At 47.7% G+C, this 21,094-nt stretch overlaps 1 protein-coding gene across 4 annotated transcripts in view; it reads right to left on the bottom strand.

Moving 5' to 3' along the window:
- Positions 1-21,094, bottom strand: part of PLAAT1 (phospholipase A and acyltransferase 1) — a 143,229-nt gene that overhangs the window by 30,083 nt on the left and 92,052 nt on the right. The gene's annotated exons all lie outside the window — the stretch shown is intronic.

Genomic DNA, 21,094 nt, shown 5'->3' with positions numbered 1-21,094 from the left:
TACATACATACTACATACATACTACATACATACTACATGCTACATACATACCACATATATACTACATGCATGCTACATACATACTACATGCTACATGCATGCTACATACATACTACATGCTACATACATACTACATACATACTACATACATACTACATGCATGCTACATACATACTACATGCTACATACATACCACATATATACTACATACATACTACATGCATGCTACATACTACATGCTACATACATACCACATATATACTACATACATACTACATGCATGCTACATACATACTACATGCTACATATATACTACATGCATGCTACATACATACTACATGCTACATGCATACTACATACATACTACATGCATGCTATATACATACTACATGCTACATACATACCACATATATACTACATGCATGCTACATGCATGCTACATGCTACATACATACTACATACATACTACATACATACTACATGCATGCTACATACATACTACATGCTACATACATACCACATATATACTACATACATACTACATATATGCTACATACATACTACATGCATGCTACATACAATACATTCATACAATACATAAATAGACATACAGTACAGTAGAGAACTGCAGCATCAGACTAGGGACTTTTTTTTTTTAAGTGGCGGAGGAATACAGTGCGGAAGGATACCTACCTTCCGTCATTGGATTCCTGCAGCCCGTAGAGAGCGGCAGCATCAGCTGATGCTGCAGTTCTCTACCCAAGATCGTCGTGGGACACACTCGTGGACTGCTTCGGATCATGGGTGAGTATTTTTGTGGTTTGTTATGTTAATATTTATTCCGTAGACGACAATGGCTTCGGGGAACAATGTGACAAGTATTGGTAAGTATGTTACTCTATGTTATATGTACTGTATGTCTATGTATGTATTGTATGAATGTATTGTATGTAGCATGCATGTAGTATGTATGTAGCATGTATGTAGTATGTATGTAGTATATATGTGGTATGTATGTAGCATGTAGTATGTATGTAGCATGCATGTAGTATGTATGTAGTATGTATGTAGTATGTATGTAGCATGTAGCATGTATGTAGCATGCATGTAGTATATATGTGGTATGTATGTAGCATGTAGTATGTATGTAGCATGCATGTAGTATGTATGTAGTATGTATGTAGCATGTAGTATGTATGTAGCATGCATGTAGTATATATGTAGCATGTAGTATGTATGTAGCATGCATGTAGTATGTATGTAGTATATATGTGGTATGTATGTAGCATGTAGTATGTAGCATGCATGTAGTATGTATGTAGTATATATGTGGTATGTACTGTATGTAGCATGTAGTATGTATGTAGCATGCATGTAGTATGTATGTAGTATGTATGTAGCATGTAGTATGTATGTAGCATGCATGTAGCATGTAGTATGTATGTAGCATGCATGTAGTATATATGTGGTATGTATGTAGCATGTAGTATGTATGTAGCATGCATGTAGTATGTATGTAGTATGTATGTAGTATTTTTTTTTTTTTTTTAAACATTTAACACATTAGCCGGATGATGGGACTACTTCTGTCCCATCATTGGCTAATGTGTCAATCACTGTCATGGTAGCAGGCATCGCCAGATGGGACTTGCACATGCTTGCACAGACCCCCGGACATCAGCACAGCCCCCCGGCAGGCCGGTACAGACCCCGGGCAGTCCACACAGCCCCCCGGCAGGCTGGCACAGCCCCCTGGCAGGCCGGCAGAGACCCCCGGAAGGCCCGAAATGACGGCGCATCATGATGCGCACACACCGCGCATCATGATGACATCATTTCGGCTGTCAATCAACTTTGAACTTCCGATTCCGATGCCCGATATTGAAAAAATATCGGATGTCGGTATCGGAATTCCGATACAGCAAGTATCGGCCGATACCCGACACTTGCGGTATCGGAATGCTCAACACTAATTCCCACTGTTAAAACAGATTGGCTACTCCACAGAACGATATACAAGAACAAGATGCCTGAGGTCCAGTGATAGACAATAGGGTCACATTCAAAAAGCTCAGAAACCTGATATATACCTCAAAACTTGTCCCTGGGGAATGTGGAATGGATTCAAGCACCAAAGAAGGCTATGAATAAAAATAATTCTAACAACACTGTTGATTGCTACATGGTGGATGCTTATTACTTCATCTGCCATAAGAGTGGAAGTTTAGGATAAATAAAGGTGTAAATTTTGAATTTGGCATACATGCTGCTTGTTTGGCATATATGCTGCTTGTTGACTCCTAAGATGAGACATCAAAAAAGGTATTATTGTTCATTGTCTTGTCTTCCACTCTTAGTGTATGTAGCCAGTTTTTTTTCAAATACTTTGTATAGTTTGTACATATACATCTCATGATTTAGCAGCATTAAACCACCGCCGATCATTAGATATTTACCAATTGATGATCATTTAACTGTCTGCTTACACAAGCAGACCATGCTTCGCCATGTGTACATTAGGCAAGTGAGTATATTTACCACATGATCATTTTTCTGCACATGTTCCAACTTCAAACTGTATAAACTTATTTGATGAAGCAGCTGTGTTGATGTGTATTTGTGTGATGAGGGCGGATGTGGCCTATGTATAGCAATACCCTTTATCAAGGTGTACAGAATTTTTAGGCAACTTGATTTGCCGAGACAAAATGGCGAAAAAAGATATAACTGACTATGAAAAGTCAAAGATTGTTTAAATTGTTACAGAGGGATACAACACTCTTAGAATTGCTAAAATACTGAAGAGTGATCTCGAAACCATCAAATGTTGTGCTGCAAATAATCAACAGGCTTGCAAAAAACCAGTTGAGAAAAAAGACGCACATTAACTGCCAAAGATTCGAGAAGAATCAAATGTGAAATGACCAGGAACCCATTATCCTCCAGTGCTGTCATATTACAACTTCCTTGGAATGGTCAGAAGTGCAAAATGTTTAGTCCTTATACAGCCAACATAAGGAAGGCTCAAACCCGATCCCCACTGAACAAGACACAGAAGGTGAAACGTCAAGAGCAGGCCAAGAAATATCTAGAGGCAGATTTTTCAAAGCTAATGAGATGGGAGTGTCTTTGATAGACCGGATGAGCTGTAGGTAGATTAATAACAGGCATGAACCTGGAGTACTGCAGTAGGTTGGTATTATTAAAGAGGAGCTGTCACGTACGGTGTGGGAACGCTTAAGTGCAACACAAAGGGATAAGGGGAAAGAAGCCCAAACACTAGGGAAGCGGTAAGTGGAGACCCCTAGGCAGATCTAACTTCACCCTGTCTGACCTGGCATCCCTATATAGGTTCTGCATCTATCACCAAGCAGGAACCTAATCCCTGCCTCACCTTGGTGATAAGCCCTGCATAGGGAAGGACAGGATATGCACTAGTCAATCCCCACTACCACTAATTACAGCTGGGGTAGACAAACAAGGATAACACTTAGCTTGAGAAGAGTCAGAGAAGTTACACAGACATCCTTCAGCAACACCAAAGAGGAAGATAGCCAACTGCTATAGCTCCAATCTTCAACAAAGAGAAATGGAAATAGAAATATCACTGGCAACTCCCATCAGCAAGCTTGCAGTTATAAACACCCAGATCCAGGTGTGTCCGTAAGAGCCGGGGGAAGGTTGCCACTGGGACATAGAGTCAGAACAACCAGTAAGAAGTCTGCAAAGCAAACTGCTGAGACCTTCTGCAGCCAGATGCAGTGCGATGGTCTGCAGCCTCTGATACACATGTGACAGGAGCTAGTTGCACCTTTTAGGGTTGAAGATGGATTCATAATAAACTAACAAACCTAGTGTTAGTTTTTAGAATCACCTTTTTCAAGCAATGGTACAGAAAAATGTCTGCATCTTTTAAGAAAACATTTTTATGCAGGACAATACTCCAACACATGCATTAAAGTCTTCACTGCTTGACTGCCAGTAAAGGCCGTAAAGATGAAAGAATGACTTGGCCCCTTCCATACCTGAACTAAACCCTATTGAGAAATTGTGAGTAGGGATTAGCGATATTGCCCAATATCGTATCGGAATTCCGATTTCCGATATTGGAACATATCAGATATCGGAATTTCCGATTTCCGATATCAATGCAAGTCAATGGGAGAAAAAAAATCGGAATTACAAAATGACCACTACAGTGCTATATAATGGATAAAATGGAGGGGAAACACCTCAGGATAATGGGGAAGGAGTTTGCAGAGGCAGAGGAGCAAAAAAAAAAGTCGCTAGAAAAAAGCACAGAGCGAAAGCTGTAGCAGGAAAACTGGTCGCCATCTTCTTAACAGCGGTGTTTTTTCTTTGGGTTAGGATTAGTTGGGGTAGGGTTAGGGTTTATGGTTAGTAGGGTAAGGTTTAGGGGTTAGGGTTAGTTTGGGTTATGGTTAGGGTTAGCAGGGTTAGGGTAAGGGTTAGTTAGGGTTAGGGTTATGCTTATGGTTAGTAGGGTTAGGGTTAGGGGTTAGGGTTGTTTAGGGTTAGGGGTTTTGGTTATGGTTATAGTTAGTAGGGTTAGTAGGGTTAGGGTTAGGATTAGTAGGGTTATGGTTAGTGGTTAGGGTTTAGGTTTAGGGTTAGTAGGGTTAGGGTAAGGTTTAGGGGTTAAGGTTAGTGGTTAGGGTTGGTTAGGGTTAGTTAGGGTTAGTGGTAAAGGTTAAGGGTTAAGGGTTAGGGGTTAGGGATAGTTAGGGATAGGGTTAGTGATTTTACATTATTAAATTAAAACTGCCGGTGGTGGTGTCAAAATGCACTTTGACTGATATGTGTCCACGTTCAGCTCACCTTGCTTTGCAGGGAGTTTCCAGGAGCACCACCTGGAGGAACGGATACACTCCCTTTAAACCATGCTTAGTCTTCTTCTGCTGATTATATTACTGTTATTCAGTAATTCTGTATATTGATATTCTGCTTTTGGTTCATGTACATCTGCGCCTACTGCTTCCTAAATCTCCGTCTATGGTTATTCTGCTATTGGCTGGTCGCAGAATGTCCCAAACCCAGAGGAAATACGCAGAAGTAACAGTAGGCACAGGAACTTGAGAGAACCAGCTGGTGAGTCTGGAACCCGTATAGGCAGCAGAAATCAGCATAAGAGCCAATGGAACTAACGGGCACCAGCTGACGTTACCGGAGCCCGTTAACTAAGCAGGAGGTACCTGTGCCAGAATGCACTACCAAGGACCAGCAGACGTTACTGGAACTCGGATACCACAAAGGAGGGACCTAAGCCATTGATTCTACTGAGAACCAGCTGACGTTACTGGAACCCAGATAAGCAGCAAAAGGTAAAAGTGCCAGTGGCTGTACTGGGCAACAGCTGACATTACTGTAGCCCGGATACCACAATGTAGTAGTGACATAAGCCAAAAGCACTGCCGAGAAGCCCCAAAAAACCTCACAAAGACGCAAGTTCAAGAGCAAAAGGACAGGAGTCCAGGGACAACTCCTTCTGTCTTCTTGTCTTGGATCTTTAGCATCTGTCTTCCTGTCTTGGGTCTTCTGCATCTGTCTTCCTGTCTTGGGTCTTCTACCGGAGTAATGTCTTCTTGGCAGAAGGTGCAAAGCCACATTTGCCCCCGCAACCCGGACACAGTCTTCTTTACTCCGCAGTCGCAGCAGGGGAGGAGCAGGACCTACTGGCACTGTTGAGACCAGCCTTGAGCGCCAGGTCCCGGAGTCCAGGTAGGGGGCTCCTACACTGCCGACACCACGGATAACAGCAAACTGAGCCGGAATGTTTTACGGTGGGGGCGTGGAACAGTGCGGCGGACACAACCGCGTAACGGCGAGTGTTGTCGAAACACAGTTTGGAGCAGGAGGTACCCGTGCCCTTGGGCACTCTCGAGAACCAGTTGGCGATGCTGGAACTCAGTTTACCCCTCGGGGGAGGCACCTGTGTCCGCACTTCACTGCCAGGAAACAGCCAGCGTGGCTGGATTCGGCCTCTTGTGCTTCAGCCTATAGGTGTTTGGCATTTGTCGTCCTTTTTTTCCACTTTGGTCTAACGAGGTACAGCTGGCGGTACTGTTGCCCAGAAACACAGTGTGCTATGAAAGTGGCAGTCACGGAAATGGGCACTAGCTGGCGGTACTAGAGCCCAGAAACACGGCATGCTGTGAAAGTGGCAGTCACAGAAATGGGCACTAGCTGGTGGTACTAGAGCCCAGAAACACGGCATGCTGTGAAAGTGGCAGTCACAGAAATGGGCACTAGCTGGCGGTACTAGAGCCCAGAAGCACGGCATGCTGTGAAATCAGCAGTCACGGAAATGGGCACTTGCTGGCGGTACTAGAGCCAAAAAACACGGCATGCTGTGAAAGTGGCAGTCACAGAAATGGGCACTAGCTGGTGGTACTAGAGCCCAGAAACACGGCATGCTGTGAAATCAGCAGTCACGGAAATGGGCACTAGCTGGCGGTACTAGAGCCCATGGAAAACAGTATGAGGTGAAAGAGTCAGTCACAGAACCAGGTGCTAGATGTTGGTAGTAGAGGCCAGAGCATGGGCATAACAGATGACGCTGTGTGCAACATAGGCACATGGTAGAGCATGCATACTGCTACCAACCATGCTTGTAACCTGTCTTCTCTGTCCCAGGGTAGCAAAAGTCACCAAAAATCCTGGCCTGGTACATTTTTACGAATGTAAGCCGGTCCACATTTGCAACGGATAGTCTGGTACGTTGGTCTGTTAGTACATTGCCAGCTGCACTAAAGACGCGTTCAGAAATCACACTGGCACCAGGACAAGCCAGGACCTCCAAGGCATACTGGCTAAGCTTGGGCCATGTATCCAACTTGGAGACCCAAAACTTGAAGGGGGCAGATCCATCCTGAAGCACACTGACAGGGGTGGAGAGGTATTGAGCCACCATGTCACGGTAACATTGCCTCCTAGTGTGTTGCACTGTCTGTGCTGATGGTGCCCGAACTGTTTGCGGGTTCAGAAACTGTTGGAACAGGTTGGGTATACTGAACCTGTCAGTAGCAGATGTACTGCTTCTGCTACTGGCTTCTGAACAGATTCCGCTGGGCCCAGGACGCACTGAGGTGCCTGCTAGTGCACGCGCATCACTGCTATGCGGTGGAAAAGAGTACATGAGTGAATTAACCAGTGCGTCTTGGTACTCCTGCATTTTATGCGCCCAGTTCAAATGTGTAATTAGGCTTGAAGGCTGTCCCGGTAACGTGCTTCTAAGAGGGTGGCCACCCAGTAGTCATTTGTGTGGAGAATACGAGCCACGCGTGGGTCATTTCTCAGGGACTGCAGCATGAAGTCACTCATGTGCTGAAGGCTGCCAACTGGACATGCATTGCTGTCACCAGCTGGAGGAATGTGCTCTGGCTGCTCTGCATCACCCCATCCACGCTCTATCTGGTGACTACTAGAAGAGTGCTGTGTACTTTTCTCCTCTGGCTCATCCTCATAGTCCTCCTCATCCTCCTCGCTTGCTGTGTCCTGCCTGGACCTTTGTGAGGCACCCACAGAGCTTTGAAGATTACCTGGTTGGTGCAAGTGTCTCATCATACTCCTCCTCCTCCTGAGAAACCTCATCCCTTAGTCCTTTAAGTGATGATTCTATAAGGCATATAAGGGGAATAGTCATGCTGAGTAGGGCAGCATCCGCACTCACTATCAGAGTGGAGTCCTCGAAGCACTTCAAAATGGTGCATATGTCCTTCATGGATGCCCACTCTGTGGTTGTAAAGTGGGAGGGCTGAGATGTGTGTCGCCTACTTTGCGCCTGATGCAGCTGCAACTCCATAATTGCAGGTTGCTGCTCACACAACCTCCGCAGCATATGCAAAGTCGAATTCCACCTGGTGGGGAGGTCAACAATGATGCGGTGCTCAGGCAGGCCCAATCTGCGCTGCATGGCTGAAAGGCGCGATGCAGCCATGCTTAAACGCCGCAAATGAGAGCACTCTTATACGACTTTGTGCAGCAGATCCTCAAGGTCAGGATAGTTCCTAAGTAGAGTTGAGCGACTTTTGGTTTTTTAGGGTCGCGTTTCGTTTCGTGAAACCCGACTTTTCCAAAAGTCGGGTCGAGCAAGATCGTCCGATTATAGGGAAAAGTCGGGGTCGTCCCGAAACACGAAACCCAATGTAAGTCAATGGGGAATAAAAGTCGGCAGTGAGAGGAGGACAGGAAACACACCTACAGTGCCCATTTGAATGCCAAAAGCATCAATTCTTCTTACTTAAGCTTGTCAACCTTAATTAACTTCATAATACAAGTTACGCACTGAAAAATGGGGGTTATTTGGCTAAAGTTGTGGGGGGGGGGAGGGCTGGCTGCAGGTTTTCATGTGCCCTGGGCGAAAGAGCGCCCCTTTAACACATACCACAACTCATCATGCTACGATACGGCAGATAAATAGTGGTATAGTACAATGAAAAATACCTCACTTTTTACATCTCATGACGAGGCCCATCTATTTCTCCATACAGAATCATTGGTCCCATATAATGTTTGAAACAGTATATGATGAGCTCCACATAATGCTACAGTATATGTTGGTCCCCATGGATGAAGCTCCACTGTCTTATGGGCCCAAATAATGCTCCAAACATAATGGGCCCCATTTCTAATGCTCTAGTGTATAATGGGCCCTGTAAATGCTGCTCCAGTGTCTGATGTCCACCTTTGGAATGTTCCAGTGTATGGTGGGCCCCATCTATCATTCTCCAGAGTATAGTGCTCCCCAAAAATTGCTGTCCCAACATTGAAAACAATCAAATAAGTCTCCTTGCTAGGGAATCCCTGTACTTGTCTGGACAGGTGCTGTAGCTTGCTTAACAGCTCGCCAGCCGTTCTCACGCCCAGTATGGATTGCACGTGATTGCATAAAGGTTAGAAAGGGTACTGTATCCCTGGATAACATGTATGGATAGCGTACACATTCAAAATATATGTCTCAGGAGGCAGGCTCAGACGGTGTCAGGCCCAGTATGGATTGCACGTGATTGCACAAAGGTTAGAAAGGGTACCGTATCCCTGGATAACATGTATGGATAGCGTACACATTCAAAATATATGTCTCAGGAGGCAGGCTCAGACGGTGTCAGGCACAGTATGGATTGCACGTGATTGCACAAAGGTTAGAAAGGGTACCGTATCCCCGGATAACATGTATGGATAGCGTACACATTCAAAATATATGTCTCAGGAGGCAGGCTCAGACGGTGTTAGGCCCAGTATGGATTGCACGTGATTGCACAAAGGTTAGAAAGGGTACCGTATCCCCGGATAACATGTATGGATAGCTTACACATTCAAAATATATGTCTCAGGAGGCAGGCTCAGACGGTGTTAGGCCCAGTATGGATTGCACGTGATTGCACAAAGGTTAGAAAGGGTACCGTATCCCTGGATAACATGTATGGATAGCGTACACATTCAAAATATATGTCTCAGGAGGCAGGCTCAGATGGTGTCAGGCACAGTATGGATTGCACGTGATTGCACAAAGGTTAGAAAGGTACCGTATCCCCGGATAACATGTATGGATAGCGTACACATTCAAAATATATGTCTCAGGAGGCAGGCTCAGACGGTGTTAGGCCCAGTATGGATTGCACGTGATTGCACAAAGGTTAGAAAGGGTACCGTATCCCCGGATAACATGTATGGATAGCGTACACATTCAAAATATATGTCTCAGGAGGCAGGCTCAGACGGTGTTAGGCCCAGTATGGATTGCACGTGATTGCACAAAGGTTAGAAAGGGTACCGTATCCCTGGATAACATGTATGGATAGCGTACACATTCAAAATATATGTCTCAGGAGGCAGGCTCAGACGGTGTCAGGCCCAGTATGGATTGCACGTGATTGCACAAAGGTTAGAAAGGGTACCGTATCCCTGGATAACATGTATGGATAGCGTACACATTCAAAATATATGTCTCAGGAGGCAGGCTCAGACGGTGTCAGGCACAGTATGGATTGCACGTGATTGCACAAAGGTTAGAAAGGGTACCGTATCCCCGGATAACATGTATGGATAGCGTACACATTCAAAATATATGTCTCAGGAGGCAGGCTCAGACGGTGTCAGGCACAGTATGGATTTGACGGCCCAGATTACACAGCGGAGGAGCAGGGAGAGGTAAAGATTGCAAATGCTGGGGCCCTGCCCAAGCAAGGGGGGCCCACTCATGGGCGTCGGTACTGGCACTGGGCCCCTCATAGTACAGCGGTGTGTCTGACGGCGGGTGTGCACCACCACCGTCAGAGACACTTGATTGCACTATGAGGGACCCTGTGCCAGTGCCCGCGCCCAAGAGTCGGCCTACCCACCTGTCCAGGGCAACGGCACTCGCACGGTGTCGTGCGGTAGGTGGTGACCCCGGCCATGGGGGGGGAGGCAGCACAGTTAGGGAGTTTTAGAAAGTGGCATATGTTGATGTTGGAAATTCAGCTGATGCAAAAGGCGAAATAGGTGAAGTCCCAGGAAGAGGTGGACCAAAGCAAGCCATTTTTCTGTCACCCTATGTGTCATCAGGGGAAGGTGGGACAAAATCCTTGGAAACCCATGCGTGGTTCATTTTAATGAAGGTTAGATCATCCACATTTTGGGTTGACAGATGGGTCCTTTTTTCTGTCAGGATTGATCCAGCTGCACTGAAGACTCTTTCCGATAGCACACTTGCAGCTGGGCAAGCGAGCTCCTGTAAGGCATATTGGGCCAATTCAGGCCAGGTGTCCAGTTTAGCGGCCCAATAGTCAAAGGGGAATGACCTGTGTGGGAGAACATCGATATGGGAGGAAAAGTAGTTTGTAACCATAGTTGACAACTGCTGTCTCCTGTCACTTTCCATCGATGCAGTATTACCAGTTGTGTGAGCGGTATTTGAAAAATCAGTCCACAACATTGTCATGAAACCCCTGTCTCCAACGCCACTTCTGCTGTGTGCACCACGAACAACTCTGCCAAGCTGCCCCCGGCCCGTACGGCTCGTGTGAGAACCATCAACGCTGCTGTGTGCTGGGAATGCCTCAAGCAACCGATTTACTAGAGTTGCTTGTTTATTAGCCAATATTAGGTCAAGGTTCTCCTGTGGCATGATGTTTTGTAATTTGCCTTTATAGCGTGGATCCAGGATGCTGGCCAACCAGTAGTCGTCATCGTTCATCATTTTGGCAATGCGGGGGTCCCTTTTTAGGATCCGCAAGGCATAATCTGACATGTGGGCAAATGTTCCCGGTGTCAATGATGCACTGCGAGTGCTGGGTGGAGGAGCACTTTCTGGCAAATCCACATCCCTCCAGTCACGCACAAACCCTGTACCAGACCTTGCCACGCCAACATTTTCACTTGCCCCACGAGATGCATCCTCCTCCCCTAAGTAATCATCCCCATCATCCTCCTCCTCCTCCTCTTCTTCCTCCACCTCGTCCAGGAGAGGACCCTGAGCAGACAATGGCTGAATGTCATCAAGGATTCCCTCCTCCTCTTCCTCCTCATCAACATTGGCTGCAGACGCCTGCTCCTTAAGGTGCGTCAAAGTTTGCATGAGCAGACGCATAAGTGGGATGCTCATGCTTAGGATGGCGTCGTCTGCGCTTACCAGCCGTGTGCATTCCTCAAAACACTCAAGGACTTTACAAAGGTCTTTCAGCTTCGACCACTTCACGCCTGTCAACTCCATGTCTGCTCTCAAAGTGCCTGGCCGTGTATCCTCCCACAAATGCATTATGGCCTGCCTCTGCTCGCACAGCCGCTCCACCATGTGCAGGGTGGAGTTCCACCTTGTTGCAATGTCGATAATGAGGCGGTGGTTGGGAAGGTGGAGCAATCGCTGCAGCTTCTGCATACGAACGGAGTGTACAGGCGACCGGCGGATGTGGCCGCACAGTCTTCGCACCTTCTGGAGCAGGGCTGTTAACTCCGGATAATTTTTGAGGAAGCACTGCACCACCAGGTTCAAGGTGTGAGCCAAGCAAGGTATGTGGCTGAGTTTTGAAAGGGCTATGGCTGCCACAAAATTACGGCCGTTATCACTAACTACCTTGCCTGCCTCAAGATGTACACTGCCCAGCCATGACTCAGTTTGTCGCTTCAAGTACTCGGCCAGCACCTCGGCGGTGTGTCTGTCGCCCAAATACATCATCTGCAACACAGCCTGCTGACGCTTTCCACTAGCTGCTTGATAGGGGGACACATCGTGTGCAACAGTGGCAGCTGCAGATGGAGTGCTCGTACGACTGCGCTCTGTGGACGAGCTTTCGCTTCTGGAGGAGGAGGAGGAGGAGGAGGAGGAGGAGGGTCGAACGCCTACAGCCAACTGTTTCCTATACCGTGGGCTAGGCAGCACTGTCCCACCACCGCTGTCCCCTGTGGACCCTGCATCCACCACATTAACCCAGTGCGCAGTGATGGACACGTAACGGCCCTGGCCATGCCGACTGGACCATGCATCAGTTGTGAGGTGCACCTTTACGCTCACTGACTGCTTGAGTGCATGGACAATGCGGTCTTTCACATGATGGTGGAGGGCTGGGATGGCTTTGCGAGAGAAGAAGTGGCGACTGGGTAGGTCATAGCGTGGTACTGCATAGGCCATGAGTTCGCGGAAAGCTGTGCTTTCCACCAACCGAAAGGGCATCATCTCAAACGAGATTAGTTTGGCAATGTGGGCGTTCAAACCCAGTGTACGCGGATGAGAGACTGAGTACTTTCTTGACCTACTCATAGTGTCTGGGAGGGTGAGCTGGACTTGAGAGCTGCATATGGTGGAAGTAGCGGTGGACAGGGCGGACTGAGAGAGGGTTGATGATGGTGATGGAGTTGGTGTTCTTTCTGATGGCCTAGAATCAGTCTTTCGTTGATATAACAGTGGGATTCCCTGACTGCTGTGGTCTTGCAACGACACCTCAACATTTGCTGCTGTGCTAACCGGTGGGCTTACAGTGGGGGAAACAATGTAGCGTTGCTGACTACCTTCGTTGTGATCAGTTGCACATGTGGCACTTGAGGTTTGGTGTTGTGTCCACGCTTGCAAGTGCATGCTGGCTAAATGTCTAAGCATGCAACTGGTATTCAAATTTTTCAGATTTTTCCCTCGGCTAAAGGTCTTTGCGCACTTCTTACAGATAACCTTGGCCTGATCATGAGGATTTTGTTCAAAAAACTGCCACACTGCACTCTTCCTACTTTGGCAGACATTTTGCGGCCTAGCACGCTGTGATCTTTTGACCCTCTGGACAAGCTGTCCAGCAACTCTTTTGATGTTTGGAACCTGTCTTTGGAGTGCTCCGGGCCTGCCAGATAACAGCTGTTGCGATGTCGATGTCTGCTGTGGATGCTCCTCATCTGAGCTATTGGAAGCAGCACCCTCTTCCCCCAATGGATGCCAATCTGGGTCAACAACTGGGTGATCCATCACCTCCTCTTCTATGTCATGTGCACCTTTCTCTGTGTCACCGTGTATGGTGGTATAGTGTGCGGGAAGGGGCACCTGAGTCTCATCAGGGTCAAAATCTGGCTCTGTACACTGCAAGGACAATGTAGTGCTCTGAGTGAATGTACCAGCAGAATCATCCATCAGCGGCTGTGCATCAGTGCACTCCATGTCAGATTCATCTTGGCCTGGGTAATTCACCATTTCACTTGATAATCCAGGCATGGTATGTGAAAACAGCTCCATGGAGTAATCAGTAGTATGGCCTGCGTCATCCTTCAATCTTGGTTGGGGTGAAGGACACAAGGAAAGGTGTGGTTCATGAACATGAGCCTCCAATGACGACTCAGTGCTTTTACTTTTTACAACTGAAGAAGAGGAGGTGATAGAGCTGGAGGCTGAGTCAGCAATGTAAGACAAAACTTTTTCCTGATGCTCTGCCTTTAAAAGCGGTTTGCCAACTCCTAGAAAACTAAGCGTTCGAAGCCTTATGTAGCCAGACGATGACGCAGGGTCAGCACCTCCTGCATTCGGTCCTATTTTGCTCTTGCCACTACCATCAGATCCACCACCAACACCATCATTACCAGCTGCCAACCCCCACCCAATTCCACGGCCTTTTCCACCAGCCTTCCTCATTTTTGGTAGAAATGTAGACAAAATCCAACAAACTATATAGTAATGTAAAACAAGGTACAAGGTGTCTATAGGACAGGGGAGATTTAGAATTTCTGCACACACTTGTGGACAGTGGACACTTTTGGATTGTGTGAGGCCCACTGACATCTGAGCGCTATGTGACAGGCTCGATGGCACAGCTGCCTGTGACCAAAGTGACGAGAGGATAATTATTATTATTATTATTTATTGTTATAGCGCCATTTATTCCATGGCGCTTTACATGTGAGGGGGGTATACATAAAAACAAGTACAATAATCTTAAACAATACAAGTCATAACTGGTACAGGAGGAGAGAGGACCCTGCCCGCGAGGGCTCACAATCTTCAAGGGATGGGTGATAATACAGTAGGCGAGGGTAATGATAATGGAGATTTTGAATCTCTGCGCACACTTTTGGACACTGGACACTTGTGGATTGTGTGAGGCCCACTGATATCTGAGCGCTATGTGACAGGCTCGATGGCACAGCTGCCTGTGACCAAAGTGACGAGAGGATAATGGAGATTTTGAATCTCTGCGCACACTTTTGGACACTGGACACTTGTGGATTGTGTGAGGCCCACTGATATCTGAGCGCTATGTGACACGCTCGATGGCACAGCTGCCTGTGACCAAAGTGACGAGAGGATAATGGAGATTTTGAATCTCTGCGCACACTTTTGGACACTGGACACTTGTGGATTGTGTGAGGCCCACTGATATCTGAGCGCTATGTGACACGCTCGATGGCACAGCTGCCTGTGACCAAAGTGACGAGAGGATAATGGAGATTTTGAATCTCTGCGCACACTTTTGGACACTGGACACTTGTGGATTGTGTGAGGCCCACTGATATCTGAGCGCTATGTGACACGCTCGATGGCACAGCTGCCTGTGACAAAAGTGACGAGAGGATAATGGAGATTTTGAATCTCTGCGCACACTTTTGGACACTGGACACTTGTGGATTGTGTGAGGCCCACTGATATCTGAGCGCTATGTGACACGCTTGATGGTACAGCTGCCTGTGACAAAAGTGACGAGAGGATAATGGAGATTTTGAATCTCTGCGCACACTTTTGGACACTGGACACTTGTGGATTGTGTGAGGCCCACTGATATCTGAGCGCTATGTGACAGGCTCGATGGCACAGCTGTGACCAAAGTGACGAGAGGATAATGGAGATTTTGAATCTCTGCGCACACTTTTGGACACTGGACACTTGTGGATTGTGTGAGGCCCACTGATATCTGAGCGCTATGTGACACGCTCGATGGCACAGCTGCCTGTGACCAAAGTGACGAGAGGATAATGGAGATTTTGAATCTCTGCGCACACTTTTGGACACTGGACACTTGTGGATTGTGTGAGGCCCACTGATATCTGAGCACTATGTGACACGCTCGATGGCACAGCTGCCTGTGACCAAAGTGACGAGAGGATAATGGAGATTTTGAATCTCTGCGCACACTTTTGGACACTGGACACTTGTGGATTGTGTGAGGCCCACTGATATCTGAGCGCTATGTGACAGGCTCGATGGCACAGCTGTGACCAAAGTGACGAGAGGATAATGGAGATTTTGAATCTCTGCGCACACTTTTGGACACTGGACACTTGTGGATTGTGTGAGGCCCACTGATATCTGAGCGCTATGTGACACGCTCGATGGCACAGCTGCCTGTGACCAAAGTGATGAGAGGATAATGGAGATTTTGAATCTCTGCGCACACTTTTGGACACTGGACACTTGTGGATTGTGTGAGGCCCACTGATATCTGAGCGCTATGTGACACGCTCGATGGCACAGCTGCCTGTGACCAAAGTGACGAGAGGATAATGGAGATTTTGAATCTCTGCGCACTTTTGGACACTGGACACTTGTGGATTGTGTGAGGCCCACTGACATCTGAGCGCTATGTGACACGCTCGATGGCACAGCTGCCTGTGACCAAAGTGACGAGAGGATAATGGAGATTTTGAATCTCTGCGCACACTTTTGGACACTGGACACTTGTGGATTGTGTGAGGCCCACTGATATCTGAGCGCTATGTGACACGCTCAATGGCACAGCTGCCTGTGACCAAAGTGAAGAGAGGATAATGAAGATTTTGAATCTCTGCGCACACTTTTGGACACTGGACACTTGTGGATTGTGTGAGGCCCACTGATATCTGAGCGCTATGTGACAGGCTCGATGGCATAGCTGTGACAAAAGTGACTAGAGGATAAGGGAGATTGGATTGCTTTTAAAAAAGCAGTTTGCGGAGCAGTGGATAAACAGCAATGCCAGCGTGTCAGGAAGCCTTAAAAGGCAGCCCAACAACCAACACCACTGATACACCACAATATAGCCTCCCCTTGCACTGCACACACAGTGACTGGTGTGTTGTGCAGGCCAAATCGCTAGCAGCAGAAGCAGTTTTTTTGTCTTCTTCCCTGCCTAACGCTCTCCCTACAGAATCAGCAGCAACCTCTCCCTATACTAAGATCGGCAGAAGTAAGACGGCGGTCGGCGTGCACGCCCTTTTATACCCCCTGTGACGCCCACCAAAGCAAGCCAATCACTTGCATGCCCTTCTGAAAGATGGTGGTCACACGTGCCTAGGTCATCACGTTGCCCACAGTGTCCGTGGATCCTGATTGGCTGAAAAAGAGCGCAAAACAAACTTTTGAAACGCGACTTTGGCGCGTAAGTCGCCGACCTCGTGGCCAACCTCATCCTAGGGTCGGGTTTCATTTCATGAAACCCGACTTTGCCAAAAGTCGGCGACTTTTGAATTTTTTCGACCCGTTTCGCTCAACTCTATTCCTAAGGAAACTCTGCAAGTTTAGGACATGGGCAAGGCATGGAATGTGAGTCAGAGCACCTAGGCCCAGAGCCGCGACCAAGTTTCGGCCGTTGTCACACACCACCATACCTGGCTGGAGGTTGAGCGGCACAAGCCACGTGTCGCTCTGTTCCTTGAGCATGTTCCACAGCTCGGTTGCGGTGTGGCTAACATCACCCAGATAAACCAAATTCAACACGGCCTGTTGATGTTTGGCAGATGCAGTGCTGAAATCGGTTGTTGTGGTACGTCTGGGTGCAGGCGAGTCTGACGAGGAGTATGAGGAGGAGTCAATTTGTAGGGAGGAGAAGCCTGCAATCCGTGGAGTTGGCAGGACCCGCGCACTTGCAATGTCTACTTCAGTTCCAGGCTCAACTACATTTACCCAATGGGCGGTGATGGAAATATAGCGTCCCTGGCCATGCTGACTGGTCCACGTGTCGGTGGTCAGGTGGACCTTGCTACTAACTGCATTTTGTAGCGCATGCTTAATTTTACGCTCCACATGCTGTTGCAGGGCGGGGACGGCTTGCCTGCTGAAGTAGAAGCGGCTGGGAACGCTGTATTGTGGGATTGCAAGCCCCAACATATCGATAAAGGCTGGCTTGCTCACCAGCCAGAATGGTAGCATTTCCACTGCAAGCAGTTTGGCAGTGCGAGAATTCACGCCCTGTTCTCATGGGTGGTTTGCCGAGTACAGGCGCCTTTTCTCCCACACCTGTGTGACAGATGGCTGCACACTGGATTGGGAGTGTGAGGATGCCAGCGATCGGGATGCTGATGCTGACGAAGTACAGACAGTGTGCCGCCGTACAACACTGCCTGCAGATGCACCCTGGCATTCTGGTGAGGAAGCGGGAGCAGCTGTTTGCGAGCTGGAGGAAGAGGTGGCCGCTGTGGCTGAAGAGGTGGAAGGTGGGGGACCAGCTGAAGGTGGCGAATCATCTTGGGTGTGATGCTGCCACTTCACAGGGTGCCTCTTCCTGACATGCATCAACATATTGATGGTATTAAGGTTGCTGACGTTCCTCCCTCTCCGCACAGTTTGTCGACAAAGCTTGCATCTGACTACTGTAACGTCATCTGCAACTTGGGCGAAAAAAGTCCATACGACACAACTCTTGGGCGCACCCCTTGTGTTCTTTAAAAGAGCCCTGCTCCTAATGGGTGCTGAAGTTGAGGGAACCAACAACCAATTTTCCCCTCTTCCTCTCCCACGTGGATGGCCACGCTGCGCCACACCTGCAAGCTCTTCCTCTGAGCTATCCCCACTTGCTTGCTGCCCCTCAGCATGCCATGATGGGTCAAGGACCTCGTCATCCAATACACTTTCGTCAGCAGAAACTGGCAGCTGAGTTTCATCATCATCTGCTGACTGGGGTCTGGTCACTGTGGGCATTGGCCCACCCTCCACTTCTTCCTCAGACGCACACAGTGGTTGCGCATCTGTGCACACTACCTCTTCTTCAGCTGCAGGAATGCTGTCTGGCTGGCACACAGATTCCAAGCCAACAGATTCTGAGAAGAGGATTAAGGTTGGCTCCTGGCCCTCTGAATGTCTTGGCAATTTAGTGGGCGGTGAAGAAGCAGATGGGTGCTGCTCTTCAGTGGCCTGACCTGATGTGGTGGAGAGGTCCTTGGAGGATGCTGCGCTCATTGAGGTGGATGCCTCAGCTGCCATCCAACCAACAACGGTTTCTACTTGATCCTCTCTTATCAGCCTATGGCCCAGCGCTCCCAACAAGCTGCGCATAAATTACTGCTTCTGGGTGAAAGGAGGTGCTGAGTGACTTGGGCCTGCTGCTTGCTCTGGATGTGCACCATGTCTAGCTGCTGATGCACCTCTTCCGCGGCCGCCGCGGAGACGTCCCTTACTCCCTGCCTTCTTCATCTCTATCGATGGATTCAGAACGGCAAGAAAGTAATTAGGGATTAGTGTGCTTATTCCTGTAGGACTACAAACAGGTATAAAAAACACTAATGACACTGTATGATGGTGTGTCTGCTACACTTTATTTGAATCTTGTTTGGCCTACACAAAGAGTAACGTGTGTTTGTGGTGTTGGTATACATGTTATGGTCGGATGTCACAGTGCAGTAAATGACACTGCTGTGATACAAAAAAAAAAGGATTCTCCGGGACTGGGCCAGGTGCTGTGTGGCACCAGCCACAGAGGTTGTTTGGGTCCTCACGGTACAATCCCTATATAGCGTTTAACTTTAACCTCAATAGATGCTGTGAGGTAAAGTAACATTTATAGGGGCACTGAGAGTGAATTTACTGGTGAAAAATTTGGGGGTGCGCGATGGAACAGGCCGCACTAGGGGTCCTGCATTCTGATGTGAGTACAAACACTGACCTAGTGGGTGCTGCACTCCCCCAAAAAAAGCACACAGGCGGTCTGCACAGCGGAGGTGACTAAACTGTGCAAAGCGCACCCGAGCACCAGGAAAATTGTGGGATAAATGGGGGTAAGGGATTGGGGGGGGGGTCGGGGGGAACCCCTCACTGAAAAATCCCTATATAGCGTTCACCAAAATGTACTGGATGGTGAAGCTAAACTTTTAGGAAAAAATAGGTGAAGGGGATTTAAGGGATGAAAAGAATAGGCTGTGAAAAGGCAGTGAGACTCACACCACACAGTGCTGCAGCAAGAGGAGCTGCAGCAGCTGCAGTGAATGTGTGCTGCACTGTCTCACTAAGCACCTCACTGAGAGCCTGCACAGCACAAAAAATGAAACTGAGCGGGGTCAGTGAGGAAAAAGACTGCTACTGTAACACACAGGGGCTGCTACAGTCGCTGAAAAACAATTTCTATCGCTATTAGATACGAGATCTCTCCCTATCTCCAACTGCAACCTATCCCTATCTGCTTTCACAGTAGAGTGAGGCTAAAAATGGCAGGCGCAGCCTTTTATACTGCCTGATCACACCATCCAGCCAATCGCAGTGCAGCCCCTAGCTAGCAAGTTTGGACGCCTCCTACCAAGCTTAGGAGTTACACAATGTTGTCAGCAATTCTTCAGCTGCTGATTGGCTCCACGGAGCGCTCAGAGGCTGAAGGATTATGGGATTTCCGATTTCCGATGTGAAAAAAAAATCAGAATCGGAAATCGGAATTCCGATATCGCAAATATCGGGCCGATTTCCGATATTTCAATATCGGAAAGCTCATCCCTAGAGATGAGCGACTTTGCCTTTTTTCGGGTCAAAAGTCGGGTCGAACGAAATCGGCCGATTATCATGAAAAGTCGAAGGCCGATTGAAACATGAAACCCAATGTAAGTCAATGGGGAACCAAGGTCGGCAGGGAGTGGAGGACAGGAAACACCTACAGTGCCCATTTTAATGCCAAAAACATCAATTCTTATTACTTAAGCTTGTCAACCTTAATTTACTTTATAATAATAGTTAGGCATTGAAAACTGGGGGTCATTTGGCTAAAGTTGTGGGGGGGGGGTAGGGCTGGCTCCAGATTTTCATGGGTCCTGGGCCAAAGAGTGTCACTGGGCTCTTTTAACACATGCCACAATTCATGATCCTCTGATACGGCAGAGAAATAGCAGTACAGTGCAAAGAAAAATGCTTCACTTCTTACATCTCATGACTGATATCCATTTTAAATTCTCCAATAGCACCAAAAACGGACAGTATATTACTCCATACAGTATTATGGGCACCGCATAGTGCGCTATACAGAGTAATGAGGCCCATATATTTCTCCATACAGAATCATTGGTCCCATATAATGTTTGAAACAGTGTATGATGAGCTCCACATAATGCTACAGTATATGTTGGTCCCCATGGATGAAGCTCCACTGTCATATGGGCCCAAATAATGCTCCATATATAATGGGCCCCATTTCTAATGCTCCAGTGTATGATGGGCCCTGTAAATGCTGCTCCAGTGTCTGATGTCCACCTTTGGAATGTTCCAGTGTATGGTGGGCCTCATATATCATTCTCCAGAGTATAGTGCTCCCCAAAAATTGCTGTCCCAACATTGAAAACAATTAAATAAGTCTCCTTGCTAGGGAATCCCTGTTCTAGTCTAGACTCCTCGTTGTCCCCATCTTCCATCTCAATGCACTTGGACTTTTTAGACAGAGGGCGTACAGACGTGATGTCATCA

This window comes from Dendrobates tinctorius, unplaced genomic scaffold (assembly GCF_039654945.1).
Source record: "Dendrobates tinctorius isolate UK_male_01 unplaced genomic scaffold, ASM3965494v1 ptg000060l, whole genome shotgun sequence".
NCBI lineage: Eukaryota > Metazoa > Chordata > Amphibia > Anura > Dendrobatidae > Dendrobates > Dendrobates tinctorius.
Note: the sequence above shows the minus strand (reverse complement) of the source record. Positions and strands in the feature narration are given on the sequence as shown.